The sequence below is a fragment of the Tachyglossus aculeatus genome, chromosome 17 (assembly GCF_015852505.1).
Source record: "Tachyglossus aculeatus isolate mTacAcu1 chromosome 17, mTacAcu1.pri, whole genome shotgun sequence".
NCBI classification, from domain to species: Eukaryota; Metazoa; Chordata; class Mammalia; order Monotremata; family Tachyglossidae; genus Tachyglossus; species Tachyglossus aculeatus.
Window position 1 is genome coordinate 31,930,544 of NC_052082.1, and position 26,137 is coordinate 31,956,680.

Genomic DNA, 26,137 nt, shown 5'->3' on the forward strand with positions numbered 1-26,137 from the left:
ACACCATTGCTTTCCTACAGTGTTTACATACCGGGAGTGATGTATCTCATTAATTTTACCGGGATCGTGAAACCAGTCTGACTTTATGGACAGCAATCCTCCTTTTGGAAGAATTCCTCGGAGATTTATCAGTTTCAGGGTACCTTATCAAAGTGACTGTTCCTTTTCTCAAGTGAACTAAGGTCCATTTTCAGTACTTTTATTGGAACAGGGATTGGGGGAGACAGGGGAAGAGGCAGGAGGATCAGGGTCCTGCCTTGCTTTTTATTGGAGATTCTCAGAGAATCATATCATTCTCTGATTTCCTTCCTTCTTGTTTATTTTCTGATCCACTCCTCCTACCCCTATAACCCTGATCCCAGCAAAGCAGTAGATTTTTCTTAGAGCTTCTCAGAGTAAAGAATATTGATCTGTTTTCCCTCTCATTCATTCACAGTTCATTATCAGACAGATATTATTGACACTCCGTAAGTGATAGAGACACCTCTCTATTGGAAGCAGCATGTTTCTGCGGATAGAACACTGGCCTGAGAGTCAGAAGGTCATGGGTTCTAATCCTGACTCCTCCACTTGTCTGCTTTGTGTCCTTGGGCAAGTCACTTCCCTTATCTGTGTTTCCCAGTTACCTCATCTGTAAAATGGGGACTGAATGGGGGTTGAACTGTGTCCAACCTGCTTTGTTTGTATTTACAGTTTACGGTATTGATTCAGGTCTCTGGAAAAGAAACAGCAGTAATTTAGAGCAATTACCAGGACTATGCTAAAATCAGGTTCTCATATGCAACCAGGATTCTAGAAAAGGAAGATTTTCATCCTGATTAAGTGGATTATGTTGAGTGGGGTTTATGCTGAAACAATAGAGGACTGAGAAACTTTCTCCTAAAGCAAGACTCATTTAAGGTAGTATGTTAGTAGTAGTTTTCATATTTATTAATTTGCCATTGGTGGCAACACTGCTTCTCTGGCTTTATATGCTAATTATTGACCTATAGAAAAGTGTCAGGTACAACAGGAGAGAGTGCAAGTTACTCTGAGTGGAGCTCACAGTATTAATTCCCATTTTTCAGGTAAGGTACATTAGACACATAAAAGTTAAGTGACTTGCCCAAAGAGACTTAACTTCTTCAGGAAGCAGCATGGCCTAGTAGATAGAGCATGGGCCTGCAAGTCGGAAGGTTGTGGTTTCTAACGCTGCTCTGCCACTTATCTGCTGTGTGACCTTGGGCAAGTCACGTAACTTCTCTGGGCCTCAGTTAACTCATCTGTAAAATGGGGATTAAGACTGTGAGCCCCATATGGAAAAGGGACTGTTCTTGCCACTAGATTAACTACTGAAATTTATGTATGCATGTTGTATGCCTGTGTGTGTGTGTGTGTGTGTGTGTGCATTTATATTTTTTGACACTTGAATATCAAACTGACCAGTCAGTTGTTGGTATTTTTTGAGCATTATACTAAGCTCTTACAGAAGTACAATGCAAAAGAGTTGGTAGATTCAATCCCTGACCACAAGGAACTTACAGTCTACAAAGGGAAACAAATATTAAGATATATATGGGTAAAATGGAAGAATAAAGGATATGTAAGTAAGTGCTGTGTGGCTAGGGTGAGTATCAAAAGTGCCCAAGTATCGACAGAGGTATACATATCTGTGTGTCTGAATATGGCTGATTAAGTCCAGGTGTAATTGAAACTGAGGGATTATTGAGTGCACAGCAGTGCAAGTGCTTGACAGAGTACAATGTAGTTGGTCAATCAATCAATCGTATTTATTGAGCACTTACTGTGTGCAGAGCACTGTACTAAGAGCTTGGGAAGTACAAGCTGGCAACAAATAGAGACAGTCCCTACCCAACAGTGGGCTCACAGTCTAGAAGGGGGAGACAGAGAACAAAACCAAACATACTAACAAAATAAAATAAATAGAATAGATAGGTACAAGTAAAATAAATAGAGTATTAAATATGTACAAACCTATATACATATATACAGGTGCTGTGGGGAAGGGAAGGAGGTAAGATGCGGGGGACGGAGAGGGGGACGAGGGGGAGTCTACATGTTAACTGGCCACACTGAGTTTACTAAGGTCTACAATGCACTGATGCAACTCACAATGGCTGGCAACACTTCCATTTCTCCTTCATAATTCCAGTTTGGTATGAATCCAGATATTGGCAACATCTTCTCTCTAACCACTGACCTACTTCATGTAGATTCTCATCATCTTGTCTGTTCCTACCCAATCCGGAGAGAACCGGGATCCAAGCCTTACCTGTGGCTTATGACAGAAGACTCCACCAGACTGACCGACAAAGCAGTTTATTATCATTACCATCTCACATGTACTGGTGACACTCACCACTTTGTTAAACAAAACCACTACATTGTCCTGTACATGGCGATGGAAACTACAAATGTCTGTTTATGGAGCTTCTGTTTTAGCCAGGATGATAAGTAAACTTGCCATAAAAGAATGTATTTATCTATTTTAGTATCCCAGGAACTTCTAGAGAGTACAAGAACATTATTTGCAGTAAGGGAAAAAAATATCCTGAAACATGATGGGATCTCTGCAAAGCAGACCTTATTCATGATGAGTAAGCAAAATGTGGCATCAACAGTTTCGCCAAACTTTGACAACGAAATAAATTAAACAGCGGAAGTAGGTAAATTTCTAAAACATACATCAGGAAATAATTGAATAACTGACTTTCAATTAAATATACACCTTCAAGTGTTAGGCAAGAGTCCAAGAACTCAGTAAAAAAAAACCCAAAAAACTACGAGTTCAAGGGATAAAAGAGGAGGTATGCAATAATAAAACTCAATGGACCAAATCAGTGACATTAGTATTACTAAATAGCAAACTTCCAGCTTAATCTTCTAGTAACTGTTGTAAAACAGACATATGAAGCTCATTCCTATGGCAAGTCGGATTGTGCAGTTTTACATTAATGAGGCCTATTATTAAATTTCTAGAAATTAATTATTTGTAAGATCTCTAGCTACCTAATTCATTATTATTAAAAAGAACATAAGGAAATTGAATTGGTAACCTGAACTCTATCTATCAATGCTTTTCAGAAGTTGTGTGACTAAATGGAAAGAGCACGGGCTTGGGAGTTAGAGGCCATGGGTCCTAAGCCTGGTTCCGCCACTTATCAGCTGTGTGACTTTCTCTTGTGCCTCAGTTACCTCACCTGTAAAATGGGGATTAAGCCTGGGCCCCACGTGCGACAACCTGATTACCTTGTGTCTACCCTAGTGCTTAGAACAGTGCTTGGCACAGAGTAAGGGCTTAACAAATACCATTATCATTATTATTTTCAAATGCTATGTCATTGAGAAAGGTTTCCATTGAGGATTGTGGTCAAAAACCTAGGAAGAAAAAAAGGCAGGATTGGGGAGAAAGAGAGAATGAGAAAATGTGGGTCACTGAGAAAGACAAAAGATAGAGATAGATTTCAGGAGGCAGTGGGAGAGAGAGAAATAAAAATACAGCCTTCATACACACAACACTCACACATTTTCTTACTCATGTCCACTCAAACAGAGTTTCTTCCTTTCAAACTAGTTGGGTGAGATAATCCAAGCTCCTTCTCTTGTCTGCTTTGTGACCTCGGGCATGTCACTTCACTTCTCTGTGACTCAGCTACCTCATCTGTAAAATGGGGGTTAAGACTGCAAGGCCCATGTGGGACAGGGACTGTGTCCAACCTGATTAGCTTGTATATACCCCAGAATTTAGAACAGTGCTTAACACATAGTAAGCACTTAATACCTTCATTATTTTTATTAGTATTATTACCAGCATTCCCTAGTAAAAAAGAGCACGGACCTCGTAGTCCGAGGACTTGGGTTTTCATTTCCAGCTCTGTCACTTGCATCTTGTGCAACCTTGGGCAAATCACTTAACCTCTCTGGGCTACAGTTTCTTCATCTGCCAAATAGGGATTAAGTCCTACTCTCTCCTAATTAGACTGTGAGCCTCAAATGGGACAGGGATTGTTTCCAAATTGATTACTTTTTGTCCAGCCCAATGCCTAGTACAGTGTTTGGAACATGGTAAATGCTTAATAAATACCATCAAAAAAATAAAATCTTGCTAGCCAAAAATCAAATTTAGATGAGGACTATAATCTATGATTTGTATTGTGAACCTCAAATTTAATGCTAATAAGTGGTAGTCACGTAGTCCAATACACTGGTGACACTGGAAAATGATAACTGAGGATCATGAGTTATTTAATTTTGACTTTGTGCCAGGAATAACCTTTGTTCACCAACTTACCTCCCCGAGTTTAATTTAGCAATTATTCATTTTTTAAAAATTATGTTTATTTGCCTATGTGCTATATTTTTTAAAGTAAGATCTGTTCCTTAGGGAATGTATCCTATCCACTATTATAAGGACACTGTACTTACAGTGGAGCAGTGTGGGGTCTACGATGCTAAGAATGCATTAGAAAATAAATAAGGCTTGTATTTTTTAATGTACTAGGAAAGTGTTGAGATTAAAAACTGATGAAGCTACTTTTGCATCACTTTTTCAGAGGTCATGCTACAATAATCATCAATTTAATTTCACCCATGCCTGGGCAGAAGAATATTGTGTTAAACCTTTTCCAAAATGTTTTTTAAAACTTGAGTCCTTTTTTTTCCCCCCATTCTAGAGCTGCAGTGGTACTAAGTTCAAAGACAGCTTTTCTCCACCTTAATTTGTGCATATTTGGCAGAATTAGAAAAATCTTGCCATACTTAATGCTCGTCATGGGCTTCATCATTCTGACAGTTCAGGAAAATTAGAGAAATGCAAATATGAATAGCTTGAAACTTTCGTTTCTAGATCATTGAATCAAATCCCTCACAATTGTAACCAGAGGCTTCTGAAAAGAGTGCTGCTGGTTGGTTCATCTTGTATATGTTCATGCTGATAATTCAGTTAATGTCACAGGTAGAAGACCAAATAAGTAGAATTGAAGGGTTTTCCTCATTTATCAGCAGTAGTACTGCAGTTTTTAGTCATCTTTGATTTGAAATAGGCAGCACAGAGTAATAGTAGTAGCAATAATAATAATAATATACTAAATGCTGGAATAGGTAGATACAAGATAATCAAGATGGGCACAGTCTATGTCCCACATGGAGCTCACAGTCTAAAATTCAGATATAAAACAGAACAGAACAGGTATGAAAGCCCTATTTTTCAGAGATGAAATAAGCTAAATGACTTGCCCAAGGTCACAGTGTAAGCAAGCGTCTGATCCGGGAACAGAACCCATGTCTTCTCATTTCCAGGACCCCCATTTTTTCCACTGGACTACAATGGTTCTTGTGGCCTAAAATATGATAGCCATTCACAAAAAGCCACCTGAACAACCTGCTAATCCTCTCCTCCCCAAAGACTCTGTGCTGGGGTCTGGAGCTAACCCCCTCTCACTGAGAACTGTGAGATCAATATCCGGAGTTGGTTTCAATCAATCAGTCATATTTACTGAGTGCAGAACACTGTACTAAATGGTTGGGAGACTACAATATATTAAAATTATAAGCCACAACAAGCTTACAGTTTAGATGGAGAAAACTAAGCTTTGTGTTTTGGGGCTTTCTCAATGGATACTTAGGCATGGGCACTGGTTCTCACAAATTCATCAGAATTTTTTGGTTTAGGATGCAGTGCAATGTACATGGATCTGAGAGGCAAGTGACGTGGGTTCTAAATTTGGCACTGACACTTGTCTGCTGCGTGACTTTGGGCAAGTAACAACTTTCTTTACCTCAGTTTTCTCATCTTTAAAATGGGGATTAAATATCTGTACTCCCTCACTCCTTCTGTGAGATCCATGTGGGACAAAGGCTATGTCTGACCTGATTATCCTGTCTTTACTCCACTGCTTGGTAATCAGCAGGGTATGTATTAAGGGGTCATTGTGTGGGGAGAGGGAGAGGGAGAGGGAGAGGGAGAGGGAGAGGGAGAGGGAGAGGGAGAGGGAGAGGGAGAGGGAGAGGGAGAGGGAGAGGGAGAGGGAGAGGGAGAGGGAGAGGGAGAGGGAGAGGGAGAGGGAGAGGGAGAGGGAGAGGGCCTACAAGTGTGATTATCCTAAGAGTGACTTCTACATTGGTACATGTTGGGACTGGTAATGAGTCTCTACCCATTGGTGTGGGGTAATTGAAAAAAAAAATAATTCAGCAGGGTGCAAAACAAATATCAGACTTCTTTTATGCTGTCGAGTCATCTCAGACCCATAGTGACATCATGGACACATCTCTTCCAGAATGCCCCACCTCCACCTGCAATAGTTCTGGCAGTGTATCCATAAGAGTTTTCTTGGTAAAAATATGGAAGTGGTTTACCATAGCTTCATTCCACGCAGCAGAGTCTCCACCCTCAACTCTCTCCCGATGCCACTGCTGCCCAGCCTGGGTGAGTTCTGACTTGCAGCAGATTGCCTTCCACTAGCTAGCCGCTACCCAAACTAGGAATGGAAATGCCTCTGCTTGACTCTCCCTCCTGTAGTTGAGACTGGTAGAGTACTGAAAACTCTAAGATGCAAACCTGATACGGGAAACATCAGAGTACTTATATGAAAATTTGCTACCCTTTCCTCCTCTGCTGTCTTTGATACTCATGATACTCTGAAAAGAAAGTGAAATATAAAGGAGTATATCCTACATTCATTCAGTAGTATTTATTGAGTGCTTACTGTGTGCAGAGCACTGTACTAAGTGCTTGGGAAGTACAAGTTGGCAACATATAGAGATGGTCCCTACCCAACAGTGGGCTCACAGTCTAGAAGACTACATCCATGAGTACATAAGCATGACAAGGTAGGGGTGCACCTTACATGTTACTCAGATGGCAAATCCATTAATACCTATCTGGGACAACTAAACTTTGGAAATACCAGTAACCATATCCAATGAAGAGGAGTTTCATGCATCTATGGAACTGTTTCTTGATTTGGGGAGGATAGCCGCTCCTTTCTAAATATTGCATAAGGATGATGGGGAACCCAAATCTCCACTGTCTGGCAATTCTGCTTATAGTCAGCTATCTGCCAGAACCAGACTTAGAGTCCAAGCCCTGGATCAGAGAGAAGGCACAGCTTAGTGGTATCCCTTGAGGCTTAGCAAGGAGCACCCGGTTAAATGTTAATACTATTAAAGTAGGACAGAATGATGAGCAGGATTATAAAGAAGCTTTTATAACCTCCTAGGAATATGCATACTCAATACATACTCTAAATGAATATGCATATTTCTACTAGCCCTATTAGGGCCCAAGGGTGATAAAGACCAAGCATTTTAAATACATCTGCTCCTCACTAATTCTTCTTTTGTTAAAGAACAGACTTTAAATTAACTCCAAAAACTCAAATCGTCTCAGCTGCTAGTTTGATAAACCATTAGAATTAAGCTGCCTATATGAAATGACTGTTAAGAAACACCATTTGAAGTTATTAAAAATTACCTTTCTTAAATTAAATGGAAACAAAATATGTTTGCACAAGAGAGGTGTTAATTTTTATCTCCTTTAATTTGTGTAAATGCAATAATCTGCAAAGGGATGCTCAATGGAAATTAGGAAAGCAGTTAAAATAAATATAATTAACTTTATTAATAATGACCCCGGTCACAAATGAACATGAGTCTTTTTCCTCTCTAATAACCCATAATAAGTAAGCCTTGCTCTGAAAGTAAAATGTGCAAGGTAAGCAATAAATCACCCCTTATAAGATGCAAAAAGTGAGGCCTCTCACTTTTCCTTTTTTCAATCAATTCATTCCTGTCAAACTAAAGTAGATCTACTGCTTTCCCTCTTTTTGCATTCAACAATATCTGGCTCATAAAGCTGCAGAATTCATAATTGGGAACTCATCTCATGTTTCCCATTTGACAGTATTTGTAATTCAACTTATACTTAGGACAGCCCATTTTTCAATGTATTTGTAAAGCTGAATCTCCATTATCATGGGGAGGAAGGCAGGGAAAACCATGTACCCTCCAACTCACATAAAAAAAGTCAATGCAATAGATTCTAGCTTTCTGCCAAAAACGAATGTTTCCTTTGCAGAACTTCCCCAGTAAACAATGGAATTTTCCTCCTGATGCTAATATCTAGGGTAAGAAATACTGTGATTTTATAACTAGTTGGACAATACGCTGTGATAAACCAATGCAGCACTGTAAATAGAGCAAATTGATTGCTGTCCTCAAATTCTCTAGAGAATTAAATTTAGAGGCTGAGATGATTGTTATCTCCTGGATCAGCCATTTTCTCCGAAGGCAACTGACTTTCCTGATGGGATTAATAGGCTACAACCTCATCATCAGGAATTGTAAGTCCTAGAAAATCCATCAAAGGATGTCATGTAAAAACGTCAAATAGGCTTATAGGAGTATTAAAATCAATTAATCAATGATATTTATTGAACACAGTGTGCACAGAGCACTAAGGGGACAATCTAATATAGTTTATAAACACAATCCCTGTCTTCAGCAAGTTACAGTCTATTGGGAGGCATAAACATTAAAATATAACAGATAGGGGAAACAGCAGAGTATAAGGGTGTGCACATAAATTCATTCAATCGTTATTTATTGAGCACTTACTGTGTGCAGAGAACTGTACTAAGTGCTTGGGGAAACAGATCGAAGTTCATAGGTGATAAAGTGGGAGGGAGGATAGAATAAGTCAGGGAAAATGTCTTGCAGGAGATATTTAAATGTGTTAGACTTTGCACTCTCCTACTGATAAGCAGAGTGAGCAAATGTCACTTCCCAGGAGTTACCTACCCTCCTCACTGCAGTTCTTGGCTTTTGTCAATAGAGAAAAAACTGACTTTGAGATTTAGGTGCACAGTTTCATGGAACTAGGACTATTCAGCTAAATGGAATTAAACTAGGATTAAAAATAAAACACTATTGACCATCCTATATTCAGTGTAATCTAGAGGACAGGACGAGATAGGGAGGCCAGCCGAGATCCTGTTGCTTACTTTTCAAAAGCCTTGATCACGGTGACTTAGATTTCCAAACAGATTAATGGCCAAAGTCAGCTTCACCAAAACTACAATAGGAAATAATATTAACTGAGAAATATACAAAAAGTTTATAAAATGAAATTTAAAATAACAGGTTTAGAATCAAAGCTTGGTTAATGACAAAAGCCTCTCACAAAGTGTTTTTAGAATTCAAGGCTTTTGCTTGGGTGAATTGTGGAATTCTACAAACTCCACTTCTCTCCTTGAACCCTGCAATCTGACTTCAGCTCCCTTCACCGTACAGAAATTTTTCTCTAAAAGGTCACTAATGACCTCTTTCTGGCTAAATCTAATAGCCTCTACACCATTCTCATACTCCGTGATCCCTCCGCTGACTTTGAGTGTATGTGCATGAGATATGCAGCCTCTAGAAGTTTCCAGAACAATTGATGTACAAAGCAGACTGTGTACTTTTATTTCATATTATGAAAACTTTCAGTTGTAGAAATAAAATGTATTTCTGAGCTTCTAATGTTTAAGTGAAATAATAATATTTAATTTCCATTATCAGAGAATATCATCTCTATTTCTGGTTAGTTTTTAAGTATTTTGCAAGGCATTTCCTGATACCATTACTACCATTTTAGTATTTGTGTTAAAAAGATTCATGGTATGGAATCCCAACAATATAAGGAAGAAATATAATGTGTCTTTCTTAACATTACTTCTGTTAATTCTTTTAAAGAGACTAGGATAATAAGCTAAAGTATTGTTGTTGACAAGACTAAAGACCCTATGAAAAGTGAGAAACAAGAGTCAACTGAGATCTGTTTCAAAGGTTTGTCTCTCACGATCAAGTCAAAAACCGAGGGCTGCAATCAGTACTCTAAAGTGTCTGGGATATAATTAATCAATCAGTCCATCAATGGTATCTATTAAACACTACTTTGTGCAGTGTACCAGCATGGCTCAGTGGAAAGAGCATGGACTTGGGAGTCAGAAGTTGCAGGTTCTAATCCTGGCTCCTCCACTTGTCGCCTCACTTCACTGTGCCTCAGTAACCTCATTTGAAAAATGGGGATTAAGATTGTGAACCCCACGTGGGACAAACTGATAACTTTCTATCTACCCCAGCACTTGGAACTGTGCTTGACCCATTGTAAGCGATTAACAAATACCATAATTATTATTATTAGTATTAGTATTCATTCATTCAGTTGTATTATTGAGTGCTTACTGTGTGCAAAGCACTGTACTAAACACTTGGAAGAGTTTGAGTCAGAGGTCATGGGTTCGAGTCCCAGCTCCACCACATGTCTGCTGTGTGACCTTGGGTAAGTCACTTAACTTCTCGGAGCCTCAGTTACCTCATCTGTAAAATGGGGATGATGACTGTAAGCCCCACGTGGGACAACCTGATCACCTTGTATCCCCCACCCCAGCGCTTAGAACAGTGCTTTGCACATAGTAAGTGGTTAACAAATGCCATCATCATTATTATTATTATTATTATATATTAAAATATAGACAGATTCCCTGCCTGCAAAGAGCTTTCAGTCTAGAATGGGAGAAAGGCATTAATATAAATAAATAAATTAAAGATGTGTACATAATTACAGATATGTAAATAATGTACAATATAATAGAGTTGGTAGACAAAATCTTTGCCTTCAAGGATTAATGCTTTATGAGGAATTTACAATCTAAGAAAATGTGTTCTCTATGCCATCAAGCAGTGGTATTTATTGAGCACTTACTATGTGCAGAGTACTGTACTAAGTGCTTGGGAGAGCACAATACAACAGAATTATCAAACCTGTTCCCTGCCTATAAGGAGCTCACATTTGAACTGGGAATAGGTCCCCAAAACGCAGCTGTCTACCAAAGACAACTTAAAGATCACCACTGTGAAGATAAGGAAGTTATCAAAACAATAGAAAAAACAATTTTAGATCCTTCTGAATGTTTCCAGAAAGAGATCTAACATACACTGGCATCGGTGGTCATTAAGGCTACAGATCCATAGAAGACTTAATAATTTCTCTACAACATTTGTTAAATGCTTATTACACAAACACTATTCTAAGTGCTGGAGTAGATACAAGCTAATCAGGATGTACACAGTCCCTGTCCCACATGGGGCTCACAGTCTTAATCCCCATTTTATAGGTGAGGTAACTGAGTCACAGAGAAGTGACTTGCCCAGGGTCACACAGTAAACATGTGGCAGAGCCAGGATTAGAACCCAGGTCCATGCTCTATCACTAGGCCATGCTGCTTCCCTAATATAGTGAGATTCCATCTATATGTTTGAATGTGACTAAATAGACCAATGTGAAACCAACACTTCTTGCCACTTTGTGAATGAAGACACAATTTTACTGTGCTAATAGGTTTATTACATAAAGGACCTATCTGTTTCCCACCTTGCTTCTTCAGTTTCGTTTACTGACAGTATCTGACTTCCCGTATCCAATCCCTTTCTACAAATAATATTTGCCCCTTGTATTCCAACATCACTTTTTGCATCAACGAGAGACGGAGACCTCTTCCCTATATGCTCCAAAGGATCAATCTTTTTATCTTCCTGAATTAGGTCTGCATTAACCCATTTTAGGACACCAAGTTTTCCTTGGCCATTGCTTTATTATTCATTCTTCCTTCTATAGCTAATTTTAGTTTTTATGAAGCTCATATTTTATCGAGTCCTGTCAGTCATCACTCGAAGTCCTATGTCCTTTCTGACAGCATCTAACAATAGCAGTGGTAGTTAATGAGCATCAGTTGGAGTCTTTACCCTGCTCTGAACATTTGAGAAGTGCAACAGAAGCAAAGGGTTAGAGCTCTAATTAGGAGTCTAATCTTTGCTTTGTCACATGTTTAATGGCCTACTGGAAAGAGCACGGGCCTGGAATTCAGAAGGACAGAGTTCTAGTTCCAGTTCCTCCACTTGCCTGCTGTGTGACATTGGGCAAGTCACTTCACTTCTCTGTGCCTCAGCTACCTCATCTGCAAAATGGGGATTAAGACTGAGTCCCATGTGGGACATGGTCTGTGTCCAATATAATTAGCTTGTGTCTTCCTCCATGCTTAGTACATGGTTGGCACATTGTGAGTGCTTAAATGCCACAAGAAAAAAAGAAAAAAAAAAAGGCAGTGTGCAAATATCACGCACCAAGTGGATCATACAATCTAATTAAGACCCTGACCATGAAAAGTGTACTGAATAAAGTACGTCTTTCAAAATTGTTTTTTTATAATTGAAATTTCAATCTATGCCAGTAACTGCTGCTACTGTACTTTGCATATTTCAAACAGATGTTTCATAAGTTGCATCTGTTCCTTGAGGTGATTTTTGTGCATGAAGGATGAAATTTTATAAATGGAGAACATATAAAATGTGCCCTCTGGATGAATATATATTATAAGGTCTAGATTTATGAAGGTCCAGTGATTAAATTCATAAACCTCTAAGCATAGAAAAACTGCAATTATGGTAAAAAATATGATGCAATTTTGATTTAGAACATCTATGTGCTAGTTTCCTTTAATATATTATTTTATATATATATCCACTAAAAGGAAAAGTTTGACTTGAGGTTTGGAATCCTGAATTTTAAGTACAGGACTCTCCTAGTGGTGACAACTGTGTCATTTAATGGCCAAAGTAAAGGCATTGTCAAGCTCAAAAATAAAATTTAGAAAAGTCACTCATTGAATTTAGATAGTACTTTTTAGAGCCCTTTCAATCACTTTATGTGGTTCTTTAGTTAAATTAACATTATAATATATTCAGTTATGTATGAATCATAATGATTTTAACTATTAATGTTATTGTTTCAACATTTACACCCCAAATATCTAGTACAATGTTCTGCCCACAACAGGTGCTTAATCAATGATGCAGATTTATACTGATACACTTACAAGGTCAAAAGAGTAACACAAATGGAATAGTGCTTACACAGCACAAAGGGAATATGAAAATATTCATTATATATGGTATAAGATGCATATTTAGGACTTTGCTCATGTTTTCTGCAGGGCCTGCAAATCCCTTCCCCTCCAAACCCTCTCCTCAGCCTGTATTGCCCACCACAGTTCACAATACCAGTCTACTAATTAAATCCTGATTTTTATCTTGCTTGGTTTGGATCCTGTCTTCCTACTCTACTGTACTATACTCTTCTCTTCTAATCACTTGGTTTGGGAGTTTATTTGGGTCACAGTTGCCAAGGCCTACACCACCTTATCTACTGGTTGCTGGTCAGAGTTCTAAATCTCCTAACAGCCTTGGATTATTCTAGATGAATTCAGGGAAGTCTGAAGTCTAGGTCTATAGTATACAGCAATGTGACCCTCCAAAGCAGAAAAAATTTCCTTGGATTCCAGACAGCCACTCCATTCGTTATGTGGTGCTTGGTGTTAGAGGCAGTCTAGGGAGGATGGTGAGGGATCTGCCACATATCTTAGGCACCCAGGGTGTGCCCCTTTATGGGTACCAACCAGAGATATGTGATGATTCAAGGACCTTGGGATTCTGATGAGATTGGAAAAGACTATCAAACCTCAAAGCATTAGATATCTGTGCCAACATCATTCTTTGAGTTAGCAGCTAGGAAGGAGGACATCAACTTATCATGAGCAAGCACAAAACTAGTATAATCACTTAAACACCATTTTGAATGAGACTGCTTTCTTCCTTTAAACAAATTTCTGGGATGACCATAACATGAGTGGTGAGTTAGCAGTTAATTATTTTGAAAGTAGGAATTTTACTCATTTCAAGTTTGTGAACAGTTGATAGTTGTATCTAGGATAAGTAGAAAAAAATGAGAACCCATTTCATGTAAGTGAGGGGTTTAGAGCTCCCCTCTTTCTTCACTTAGACACATCCAAAATAAGGAAAATATACAATAGTGTCATTCTTCTAGGACTGGGAATGTGTTGGGTAAGTTAATGTTGAAATGTTCCTGGTGGGGGGAATATCTATTTCTAGAAGATTCAGCTCCCCCCTAATAATGAGAAGATTATAGGTAAAGAGAAGAAAATTGGTGGGGCAAATTGAAATTCGAAATGCCAACTGGAAATGGGCAAGTCATCATGTTTGACCTGTGTCCTTGCCATAGTAACCAGACGAGTGCAAAGATGATTTTGACATAGCTAGAGACTTATGTGAAAGGTCATAAACATATTGAACTTTTCCAAGCACTTACTACAGTGTTCTTTGCCCAGTAAGTGCTCAATATATATGATTCTTTGATTATGGAATTGATAAGTGCAAACCAAGCCAAGTTGTGGATGGAGTGAGTGGAAAAGGAAGTGATCGGCATTGTTCTACCCTCTAGGCAGTGCTCACAAGAACTGAGTGTGATAAAATGTGATCTCCAAGTACAAAACAGGTGCCCTTGCATGTTGGGGCTTCGGTGCCGGGGTCCTGGGTCTCTTGCTCTTTAGGTCCGTCATGACAGAGAACAAAGGTTTTCAAGGCACCAACACAGAAAACTCAGCTACCTTCCTGCAATGTGTACTTGGCAGTGTCATATTTCCTCTTGCCTTCAATACATCTCTACTGCCTCAAACTTAACATGCCTATCTTCCCATCCAAATCCTGTCCTCCCCATGACTCTCCCATCACCGTAGACAGCACCAGCATCCTTCCTGTCTCACGAGCCCATATACATGGTGTTATCCTTGACTCTCTCTCATTCAATGCACTAAACACTAAATCCTGTTTGTTCAACCTTCACAACATCCCAAAATATACCCATCTGAACTGCTACCACATTACTCCAAATGCTTATGCTGCCCTGAATACTTTATCAGCTTCCTTGCTGACCTCCCTGCCACCTGTCTCTCCCCCCTCCAGTCCATACTTCATGTGCTGCCCGTATCACTTTTCTACAAAAACATGCAGTCCTTGTTTCCCCACTCCTCAAGAACCTCCAGTGGTTGCCCATCCACTTTCACATTAAACAGAAACTCCTATCACTTTTAAAGCACTCAATCAACTTATCTCCTAGCTCCTCTCACTACTATCCTACTGCAACCAAGCTCTTCTAAGGCCAACCAACTCACTGTGCCTCAGTCTTGTCTGTCTTGTCACCTATCTCTCGCCCATGATCTGCCTCTGGCCTGGAACACCCTCCCTCTAATATCCCACAGACACATACTCTCCCTTATTGAAGCCTCTTAAATGGTTTATTGAAGGTCTTCCCTACTAAACCCTCATTTCCTTTTATCCCACTCCCTCTTATCTCCCTGACTTGCTCACTTTATCCACCTTCTCCACACACAGCCCCACAGCACTCAAGTACTTATCTGTAAATATTTATTTATATTAACATCTATCTCCCCATATAGGCTGTGAGCTCACTGTGGGCAGGGAATGTGTCTGTTATATTACTTAGTTGTACTCGCCCTAGGGCTTAGTACAGTGTTCTGCACACAGTAAGTGCTCAATAAACACGACTGACAGATTTATTGATTGATTGTTTTGCTGTAGGTTAAATTAGAGTTGCTCCAGACCAGTACACGCAAATACCACCCGCGTTGCTTTTGGATGGGGAATAAAGGAAGGAGTCACATAGAGTCCTGACTAATTAAGTATATTAATTTTTTATTGTCTTGTGCATTCAGGACACTTGGTTTGATAATTTAAACCCTAGTTAAAGCTCCTTTTTCAAATTCTCACTGTCAGTGCTAACACATTTCAGTGTTCCATCTGTTTGCCCAGTCACTAAGATCAATTCAAATGGATTTCCCATCAAACAAATCCCCAAGGAGTAACTTTTCTGTGCACATGAGAGTACTTGGATCAAGATGCTGCATTTGCTATAATCACAAACTAATTTGATGGTATTCTCACTACTCTCAGATGAATATATAACTTCAAAAATTTCAGCTATCTTAAATTAAATTCCATGAATAAATTGTCAGATTCATGTATATTCCATTTTGAGCATTGAGAGCTGTATGCAGCATTTAATTTTATTTTCCAATACACTTTCTACACCAGCTTCAGTACTACAGGAATGTACATTTTATAAGCTTCAAGATTTGCATGTTTCATATGGTTATTTTTGATTGAAGGAAATTCTGCATTGATTAAAGTTTGATTCCAATCCAATTTTTTTACCATTTTAGCAGTAGGATAGAGTCAGGCTTCTGCTGGGATCTTCATCAATCTATGACCAGAAAAAAGGCCAAAACCCAGCCCCTTGTTCAAAAATTCTCCATTGGAATGTCACCTCAAAGATACTAGCTTTCAAGCAAGCAGTCCATCAACTGAGAGCTCACTGTGGGCAGGGGTTGTCACTGTTCAATGTTGTACTGTCCTTTTCCAAGCACTTAGTACAGTGCTCTGCACACAGTAAGCGCTTAATAAATGTGACTGAATGAATGAATAATCCTCAATGATTTCACAGGTTACAGAGTAATCTAGCATTTATAGAATATCACTAAGTTAGCAATTTGTTGAGTGTAAATTTCTGGAGGTTTCACCAAGTGTAAGTATGTTTTAAAATCTGACATTTCACATTTTTAAAGGGAAATCACACTCATGTAGGTATGTATGTTTAGAGAACAACTGAGCTTTCTGGTGAAACCACAAAGCACATTAAACAATTGTCAGCTTTGTGACTTTGGGCAAGTCACTTAATTTCTCTGGGCCTCGGTTACCTCATCTGTAAAATGGGGATTAAGACTGCAAGCCCCCCATGGGACAACCCGATCACCTTGTAACCTCCCCAGGACTTAGAACAGTGCTTTGCACATAGTAAGTGCTTAATAAATGCCATCATTATTATTATTATAATTATTAAACACTAAACTTGACTAGCCAACTGTGCCAACATCCAATTACTGAACCTATAACTGGAATAGAGAAACTCCTCCTAATATTTTTATGCTCCTATCCAGAATTTAATATAAAATCTCTTTCAATATATGAAAATGCACATAATTTTTCCATATGACAGGTAAATGACAAAATAAATTGTAAGGTATTTTAGTTTTCAGTACCACTGGATTGAAAATCAGTTGCTATCCAAAATAATATAAAGTTGACCTATGATTTTGCTATTCAACAGAAAAAAATTAATTTGGTTACCTATAATTCAATCTATACACAATTAGATAACATTCCAGAAATTTACACTTAATGAATTTTTAAGGGCCCACATGGGACTCACAGTCCAAGATGAAGGAGGATATTGAATCCCATTTTGCAGATACAAAGAAGTTAAGTGTTTTGCCCAAGATCACACAGCAGATAGGTGGCGGAGCCAGGATCAGAATCCAGTTCCTTTGACTTCCAAGTCTTAGCTATTTTCACTAGACTACGCTTCTTATAGTGCTACTTTACCTTTCAATTTTTAGTTTTCAACTTTTGAATTCAGAACTTCGGTTTCTCATCTGTAATTTATTCATTTATATTAATTTCTGTCTCCCCCTCTAGAAGGTAAGTTTCTTGTGGCAGGGAATGTGTCTGTTTATTCCTTTATTGTACTTTCCCAAGTGGTCAGTACAGTCCTCTGCCCACAGTAAGCACTCAAATAATAATAATAATAATGCTGGTATTTGTTAAGCTCTTACTATGTGCCAAGCACTGTTCTAAGCACTGGGGTAGATACAGCATAAGCAGGTTGTCCCATGTGGTGCTCACATTCTTAATCCCAGTTTTACAGATGAGGTCACTGAGGCACAGAGAATTTAAGTGATTTGCCCAAAGTAACACAGCCGATAAGTAGCAGAGCCAGAATTAGAACCCATGACCTCTGCTTCCCAAGCCATGCTCTTTCCACTAAGCCATGCTGTTTCTCTTAAATAGGATTGAATACAATGAATGAATTGCTTAACACATGAAATCAATGTGAATCTCATGGATAATTAGACTTTCTCCAAAACAGCAAGAACAGAAACTAGAGAACATTTCTTGAGGTTGTGTTACAATAGTAGAGTGGAAAGAACTAGTTCTGAGAATGGACTTAGAAAATGTAGAGAGCCAGGAAGGTCAATCAAAAAAATCAATTATATTAATTGAGATTCTATTGTGTGTAGAGCTTTACACTAAGCACTCAGTAGAGTGAAATTGAGATTAATTTGCTCAATAGAGGGGACGAATTCCAGCAAATGTTGCTAAGTGACCTTTCATAAAGTTGATTGCATATGCTTTCATAGTTTTCTTTTTGAAAAAAAAGTTATATACACTCTCCTTCACTTTCAAATTTTAGATGCTTATGATATGTTAGTAGACTAAAATGTACATACCTTAGCTATCCAATTGTCTAATGATATTGTTTCAAGTAATCCATATTTTAATTGTAATATTAAGAAAGTATGATGAGGGAGTATATATGTGTACAAATAATGTAATTATTTTCGCTGTACCTTCATTCATGAGGCAAATATCAAATTTCTTGGCATGAAGATAACTGTGCTATTTTATCCAGAATGTATTAATTTCTTCAATTCTTATAATGTGCCTAATTCTATAGTATTCAATACAATTTAAGTAGCAGCACAACTGTCCAGTAGAGGCTGGAGTAATACAGTTTCCCAAGGTGTTGTAGCCCGAAGCTCCAAGTCTAAGGTCTTGCTGTCATCAGCGTAGTATAGTGGATAGAGCATGGGCCTGGATGTCATAAGATAAGATGTCACAAGAGAAGCAGCATGGCTCAGTGGAAAGAGCCCTTGCTTTGGAGTCAGAGGTCATGGGCTCAAATCCCAGCTCTGCCACTTGTCAGCTGTGTGACTTTGGGCGAGTTACTTAACTTCTCTGTGCCTCAGTTACCTCATCTGTAAAATGGGGGTTAGGACTGTGAGCCCCACAGGGGACAACCTGATCACCTTGTAACCTCCCCAGCAGCACATAATGATATTATCATTATTATTATTATTATTATTATTATTAAAGGCAGAAGGAAACATGGGATGGTAGATTAGATGAGAGCCCAAGGCTGAAGCCCACAAGTAGTCCAGTGGCATTTATTTAGCACTTGTGTGCAGAGCACTTTACAGCACTTGGAAGAGTACAAACAGTAGAGCTGATATACAGAGAGATTGCAGCCTATAAAGGGAGACCGATATTAATATAAATTGAGGAATCACAGAAGTGTACAGAAGTGCCATGGAGTTGAGGGTCAAGGTGAATAGCAAGTGCTTAAAGTGTACGGATCCAAGTGCACAGGTGTCACAGAAGACAAAAGGCAATAGAGGAGATGAGGGCTTAATTGGGGAAGACTTCTTGGAGCAGATGTAATTTTAATAAGGTTTTGAAGGTGGGGAGGGGGGTGGTCTGTTGTTTGAAGGGCGAGGGAGATCCAAATCAAAGGGAGGATGTGGGAAAGGGGTCAACAGGGAGATAGACAAGACTGAATTATAGTTTGTTGGCATTAAAGGGGTGAAGTGATCACCACTCTCCCCAACTTGAAAACCCTCTTAAAAATCACAAATCTCCAAGAGGCCTTCCCTGACTAAGCTCTCTTTTCCCCTATCTGCCCACCTCTCTGGCTTGGTTATGCAGTTTTCATAAGCCCTTAAGCAGTTTGACACTCAGCTCCACGGCATTTATGGACATATTCTTATACTCTACTTCTTTCCTATCTGCAATTTATTTTAATATCTGTCTCTCCCTGCAGACTGTAAGCTCTTTATGGGTCGGGATCAGCTCTACCACCTCCATTGTATTGTTCTCTCCCAGGTGGTAAGTACAGTGCTCTGTAGATAATAAACTCTCAATAAATACCACTGACTGAAGCATTCTTTCCAGGATTCTTAGGGTTAAGCAAAATCTTTTCCCCCACAGACTTCTCCACCAACTTACAAAGTTCAAAGAGAAGAATGGGCACCAAGATTCTGAGTTGAGATGTATACAAATAGAATGCTTCCTTACATTTTCTGAGCAGGATTTTGTCCTGAATCACACTTTATAGATTCCCAATCCTTTGAAGTGGGTTAAAAGTTCTGCTCCTTTACAGAGAACAGAGACTTTAACTCAGTTACTCACCTCTCTGCATTGCAGAAAAGTCACACCATGAAATATATTCATCCTTCCTCTTCTCCAGTCATCACAGAGGGACTCATGTGGCTGTGGAATATATCTCTAAACACAATTGGTGTTTAGATTTTCACTCAAGTATGTTTCTTTTTAACATGATTGGAGGAAATTTTCACTAAATGTGTTTCAATTTTGACTGCAGCTCTTCTGTATAGAGATAATGTCGTGTCAGAACTTCAAGCTATGTTAAAAATGTAGTTCCTAACCAAGATGAGGAAGTACATTAATCTAGAGAGACTAGCATAATCTCCAGCAAACAGGTAGCTGTGCTCCCTTCCTTCCTTCTGTCATCTCGTCACGTCATGAGACTGGCCCGAGGGAGCTTTGTTATGTCCAATCTAAGACCTATTCCTGAAATGTGTTTGTTTGTTCCCAGTTTTTATTATTCTGTACTCAAGTTCACACTATATGACATTCTATTCCTTTTACCAGCTTTTTGCCTTAGGTATCAAGCTTATTTTTGCTAATTCTGCACTTGTCAATCATATTTAGCACTTGCTATGTGCAGAACACTCTACTAAGCAATTGGGAGAGTACACAATATAACAGCATTGGTAGAGCTGTTCCCTACCCATAAGGAGCTTACAGTCTCAATGGGGAGATAGAGGTTAAAATAAACTCTCATTAATTCATATTAATATCTGTTTCCCTCTTTAGGCTGTAAGGGAAAGTGTCTGCTAATTCTGTTGTATTGTACACTTCCAAGTGGTTAGTACAGTGCTAAGCACACAGTAAGTGCTCAATACATACAACTATTCATTCAATCTTATTTATTGAGCACGGTACCAAGCACTTGGGAAGTACAAGTCGGCAACATATAGAGACAGTCCCTACCCAATAACAGGCTCACAGTCTAGAAGAGGGAGAGAGACAACAAAACAAAACATGTAGACAGGTGTCAAAATTGTCAGAACAAATAGAATTAAAGCTATATGCACATCATTAACAAAATAAACAGAGTAGTAAATATGTACAAGTAAATAGAGTAATAAATCTGTACAAATATATATACACAAGTACTGTGGGGAGGGGATGGAGGTAGGGCGTGGGGGTGGGGAGGAGGAGGAGAGGAAAAAGGGGGCTCAGTCTGGGAAGGCCTCCTGGAGGAGGTGAACTCTCAGTAGGGCTTTGAAGGGAGGAAGAGAGCTAGCTTGGAGGACTTATGGAGGGAGAGCATGCCAGGCCAGGGGAAGGATGTGGGCTGGGGGTCAATGGTGGGACAGTTGAGAATGAGGTACAGTGAGGCGGTTAGACTACATAACTACAGATGTGTACATAAGTATACATAAGAGGGGTGAATAAAGGGTACAAATCCAAGTGCAACGGTGACAAAGATGGGAGAGAGAGTAAGGTAAATGAGGGCTTATATGCACAAGACCTCTTGGTGGAGATATGATTTTAATAAGGCTTTGAAAGTGGGGTTAGGGATGATCTGTCAGATATGCAGGGGGAGAGAGTTTCAGACGAGAGGTAGGATATGAGTGAGGGGTTGATGGTGAGATAGATGAGATTATGAGATTGAAGAACAGTGAGTAGGTTGGCAATAGAAGAATTAAGAGAACCTTTTCAGTTGTCATAGGAAATCCCTCATTGAAATTAAAAAGCAAGACATGCATAGCAATTTGAAAATGCTTCCTTTTTCCAATTAGAGGAATAATTTCTCTCATCTGGAGTTACAGCTCATCAGTGAGTAGCACTTGAATCAACTGATCAATCATATCAATTGAGCACCTATTGGGTTCAGGGCACTCTACTAAGCTTTTTAGAGAGACATGATCCCTGTTCAAGGAGTTTAGAATCTAATGGTGGAGAGTGGAGGACACAAGCTAAACACAAATGAGTGAAGGAGGAGAAGATAAGGAGGCAAGGGAATATCTCTATCAGCTCTGTCATATTGTACTGGCCCAAATGTTTAACACAGTGCTTTGCAAATAGAAGTGCTCAATAGATGATAATGACGGTATTTGTTAAGTGCTTACTATGTGCAAAGCACTGTTCTAAGTGCTGAGGAGATTACAAGATGATCAGGTTGTCCCACGGGGGCTCACAGTTTTAATCCCCATGTTACAAATGAATTGAGGCACAGAGAAGTTAAGTGACTTGCCCAAGGTCACACAGCTGATAAGTGGTGGAGCCGGAATTAGAACCCATGACCTCTGACTCCAAAGCCCATGCTCTTTCCACTGAGCCATGCTGCAATTGATAGAGCAAGAGAGGAAAATGAGGAAAATGTGATTTTATGGCTGTTAGCAAAAGATTCATCAGCATCAATACAGCATATTTTCTGTTTGCCAACCCGTTGAGAAAAAATGGTGTGTATATTTATGAATTTATATATACTTTATTGAACATTCGATTTTATGTATCCTGATTCCACTGCCTGTGAAGTTTGTGCAGGAATGTGATTTGTCTTTTGCACTTCCCAATAGCTAAATCTTGTCTCATGCTGTCATGTCATCGCTGACCCATAGCGACTCCATGGTCACATCTCTCCCAGAACGCCCCCAACTCTGCAAACGCTCTGGTAGTGAATCCATAGAGTTTTCTTGGTAAAAATATGGAATTTGTTTACCACTGCTTTCTTCCACACAGTTAACCTGAGTCTCCTCCCTCAACTCTCTCCCAGGCCACTGCTGCCCAGCACTGCTGAGTTTTGACATAGCAGATTGTTTCCACTCACTGGCCACCCCTCAAGTTAGAAATACGATGGATATGCCTCTGCTTGACTCTCACTCCCATATCTGAGACTGGTGGAGTACTGTAAACTCTCCAGGTGATACCCGGAGAAGGGTAATAGTGTAGTACAGGTACTGTACTTATATTCAATTGACATTAAAATCCACTGCTATTGCAGCTACTACAACTTCTATCACCCCTACCACCATAGTGGGGAAAGGTAAAATGTAAATAAATACACAACTCACACACAGATGGATGGAACAGAAGAAAAACAGTGCAACTCTATTCTATTGTACTTTTCCAAATGCTTAGTACAGTGCTCTGCATACAGTAAGCACTTAGTAAGTACATTTGTTGGATTGAATGCTATAGAATTTTGATAGCAAAAATAGGAAAGTATAATGGATAAATGATGGAGGTGGTGTTTTTAAGAGGCACTCGGAATATTTTTCAAAGCATTTACATATTCTGTACATTTAAATAATTTTGTATTTCATGTGTGATCAATATGGTAATCCTGGTCTTCAATTAAGTTTGGGGTTTTTTTTTTTTTTTTTTGGTTTTTTTTTTTTTTTTTTTTTTTTTTTTTTTTTACACAATTTGTTAAGCCCTTATGGTGTGTCAAATACTGTTCTAAGCCCTGGGGTAGATACAGAATAATTAAGTTAGTGCACAGTCCTTCTGTATGAGGTTCACAGTTGAAATAGGAGGGAGAACAGGAGAACTGAGGGCAGAGAAGTTAAGTGACTTACCCAATGCCACACAGCAAGCAGTTGGTAGAGCTGAGATACCAACACAGGTCCTCTGACTACTAGGCTTGTGCACTTTCCATTAGGCCACACTTCTAATGACAAATGCTCCATTTTTAGGTGTTGGATTGTGAAACCTATAAAGCTCCATAGGATATGGTCTTTGCATATGAGAATAGACAGATTCCATTTTGCAAGCTATTCTCTAAAAATGGGAAGTAAGACTGAGTAAAGGAAGAACTGAAATAGGAAAAATTGGTATACTCAGAACAAGCAGAACTTCGACAGTGAATTTTAAAATACTTTCAACGGAAAGTCTCTAAGTATTATTGCACTTTAAATACAAATTATGTCACCTCGACTTGTCAAAATAAAGTCTTTACTTATAACATTTAAGGGCATTCCATTCAAAAGAATTTTCTGTGGCAGTTTAGAAGTCTGAACAAATGTTGTAGGATTTCCTGAAGTATTCCAAAAGGTTGATTCATTGATAACCTTTTCTTAGGGTTTTGTTTTTTTTTTTTAGCAGATTTTGCCCCTACCTTTTAAGACTTTCAGAACTGATGGACAGCCAATTTCAAACATTAGTTTAGTTCTATTTCAGACACTGAGAAATGGAATGTTTTGAAACTGCAATTAAAGTTAAAGAAAGCCATCTATTTAAAATACAATTAAACCTGGTTTTCTTGCCATTCACCATTGGACTTTTAAATAGCGACCTTTTATGTTCACACTTGGATATCGCTCCATGCTCAAAACTGACATGCTCATGAGAAGAATTTCCAGCAACTATGTCTCATGTCCACAGGGGAGGTCAAGGATGAAAAAGGAAGAAGTTTAGAAGTTGGATATGAGAGTAATTTTTTTAAAAAAATATACAGGATACTAGGTCACTAGAGAATATTGTTAGAGGAGATTAAGAAATTCTTCATTCTTTAAGATCTTTGACAGAAGAAATTAAAAAACAAATCCCAAGTGACTTAGCCAATTAACAGTCCAGGGACAGGGAATTGAATCTAAGGTTCTCTCCAGATTTCCTCGGTTGTAGATTTGTAACTAATAAGGCGGTGTCCTTGGATAATCTTGATGATCTTTCAAGTCCATTATACTGTCTCCTGCACTCTTAGTATGTTTTCCACACAGTGGACCCTCAATAAATACTACTGATTAATCAAGCAATTGTATAAAGTTGTGGAATACTTTTGATTAGTTCCCATTAATAATAATAACTGTGGTATTTGTAAAGCACTTATGTGCCAAGAACTTTAGTAAGAATGCGATAGATAAAAGATCAATTCACACATAGCTTCTGACTCACATAGGGTTTACAGTCTACAGGGGAGAGAGAAGAGGAATAATACCCATTTCTCAGATAAGGAAACTAAGGCACAGAAAAGTTAAATGACATATAAGGTTACACAGAAGGAAAGTGGTAGACCTATGATTAGAACCCAGGGCAATCAATTCTTATTAATAATAATAGTAAAGTACTTACTATGTGACAAGCACTTTTCTAGATGCTGGGAGAGATGTGCTCATCAGGTCCCACAAGGTTCTCACAATCCTAGAAGAGAGAGTAGATATTGACTCTCATTTTGCAGATGAGGGAACTGCGGCACTGAGAAGTTAAGTGACTTGCCCAAGGACACACAACAAGTCAGTGGCAGGGCTGGGATTAAAACCTAGGTCCACTGATTTATAGGCCCATGCTCTTTCCACAAGACCATACTGCTTCCCTTCAATTATTGGTGATGACTGAGCACTGACTGTGTCCAGAGAACTGTACTAAGCATGTTTGACAACAGTATATCCCAAAGCTATATTTCTCACTCTGACCTCTTTGCTTCTCTGCAATCTCACATTTCCTCCTGCCTTCAGGACATGTCTACCTGGATGTCCCACCAAAACAAACTAAGCATGTCCAAAACTGAACTCCTTATCTTCCCCCCAAGCACTGTCCTCCCCCACCTTTCTCATTACCACAGACAATCCTATCCTATAGTAGGTAGACCACTATCTATCCTATTTCACAAGCCCATTACCTTGGTGTAGTCTTTGAATCATCTCATTCCACCACATACACAATCTGTCACCAAATTCTGTTCTATCAACACATTACTAAAATCTGCTCTTTCCTCCCCATCCTGCTAACAAACTGACGCAAGCATTTATCAATCTATTGAGATCTTACTATGTGCAGAGCACTGAACTAAGCAATTGAGTACAAGCTAATCAAGCCTTGACTACTGAATCTGCCTCCTCGCTAACTTCCCTGCTTCTTGTCTCTCCCCACTCTAATCCATAATTCACTGTTGCATGTATCATTTTTCTAAAAAAAAGTTTAATTCATGTCTCCACACTCCTCAAGAACAGCATCAAACTGATACTCCTTACCATCACCTCTAAAGCGCTCAATCATCTTATCCCTCCTACCTCACTTCATTGATCTTCTATTACAGCCCAGCTTGCACGCTTCACTCCTCCAGTGCCAGCTTACTTACTGTGCCCTAATAATAATTATGGAATTTGTAAAGCATTTACTATGTGCAAAGCACTGTTCTAAGCACTGGAGTGATATACGGTGATCAGGTTGTCCCACATGGGGCTCACAGTCTTAATCCCTATTTTACAGATGATGCAACTGAGGTACAGAGATGTTAAGTGAC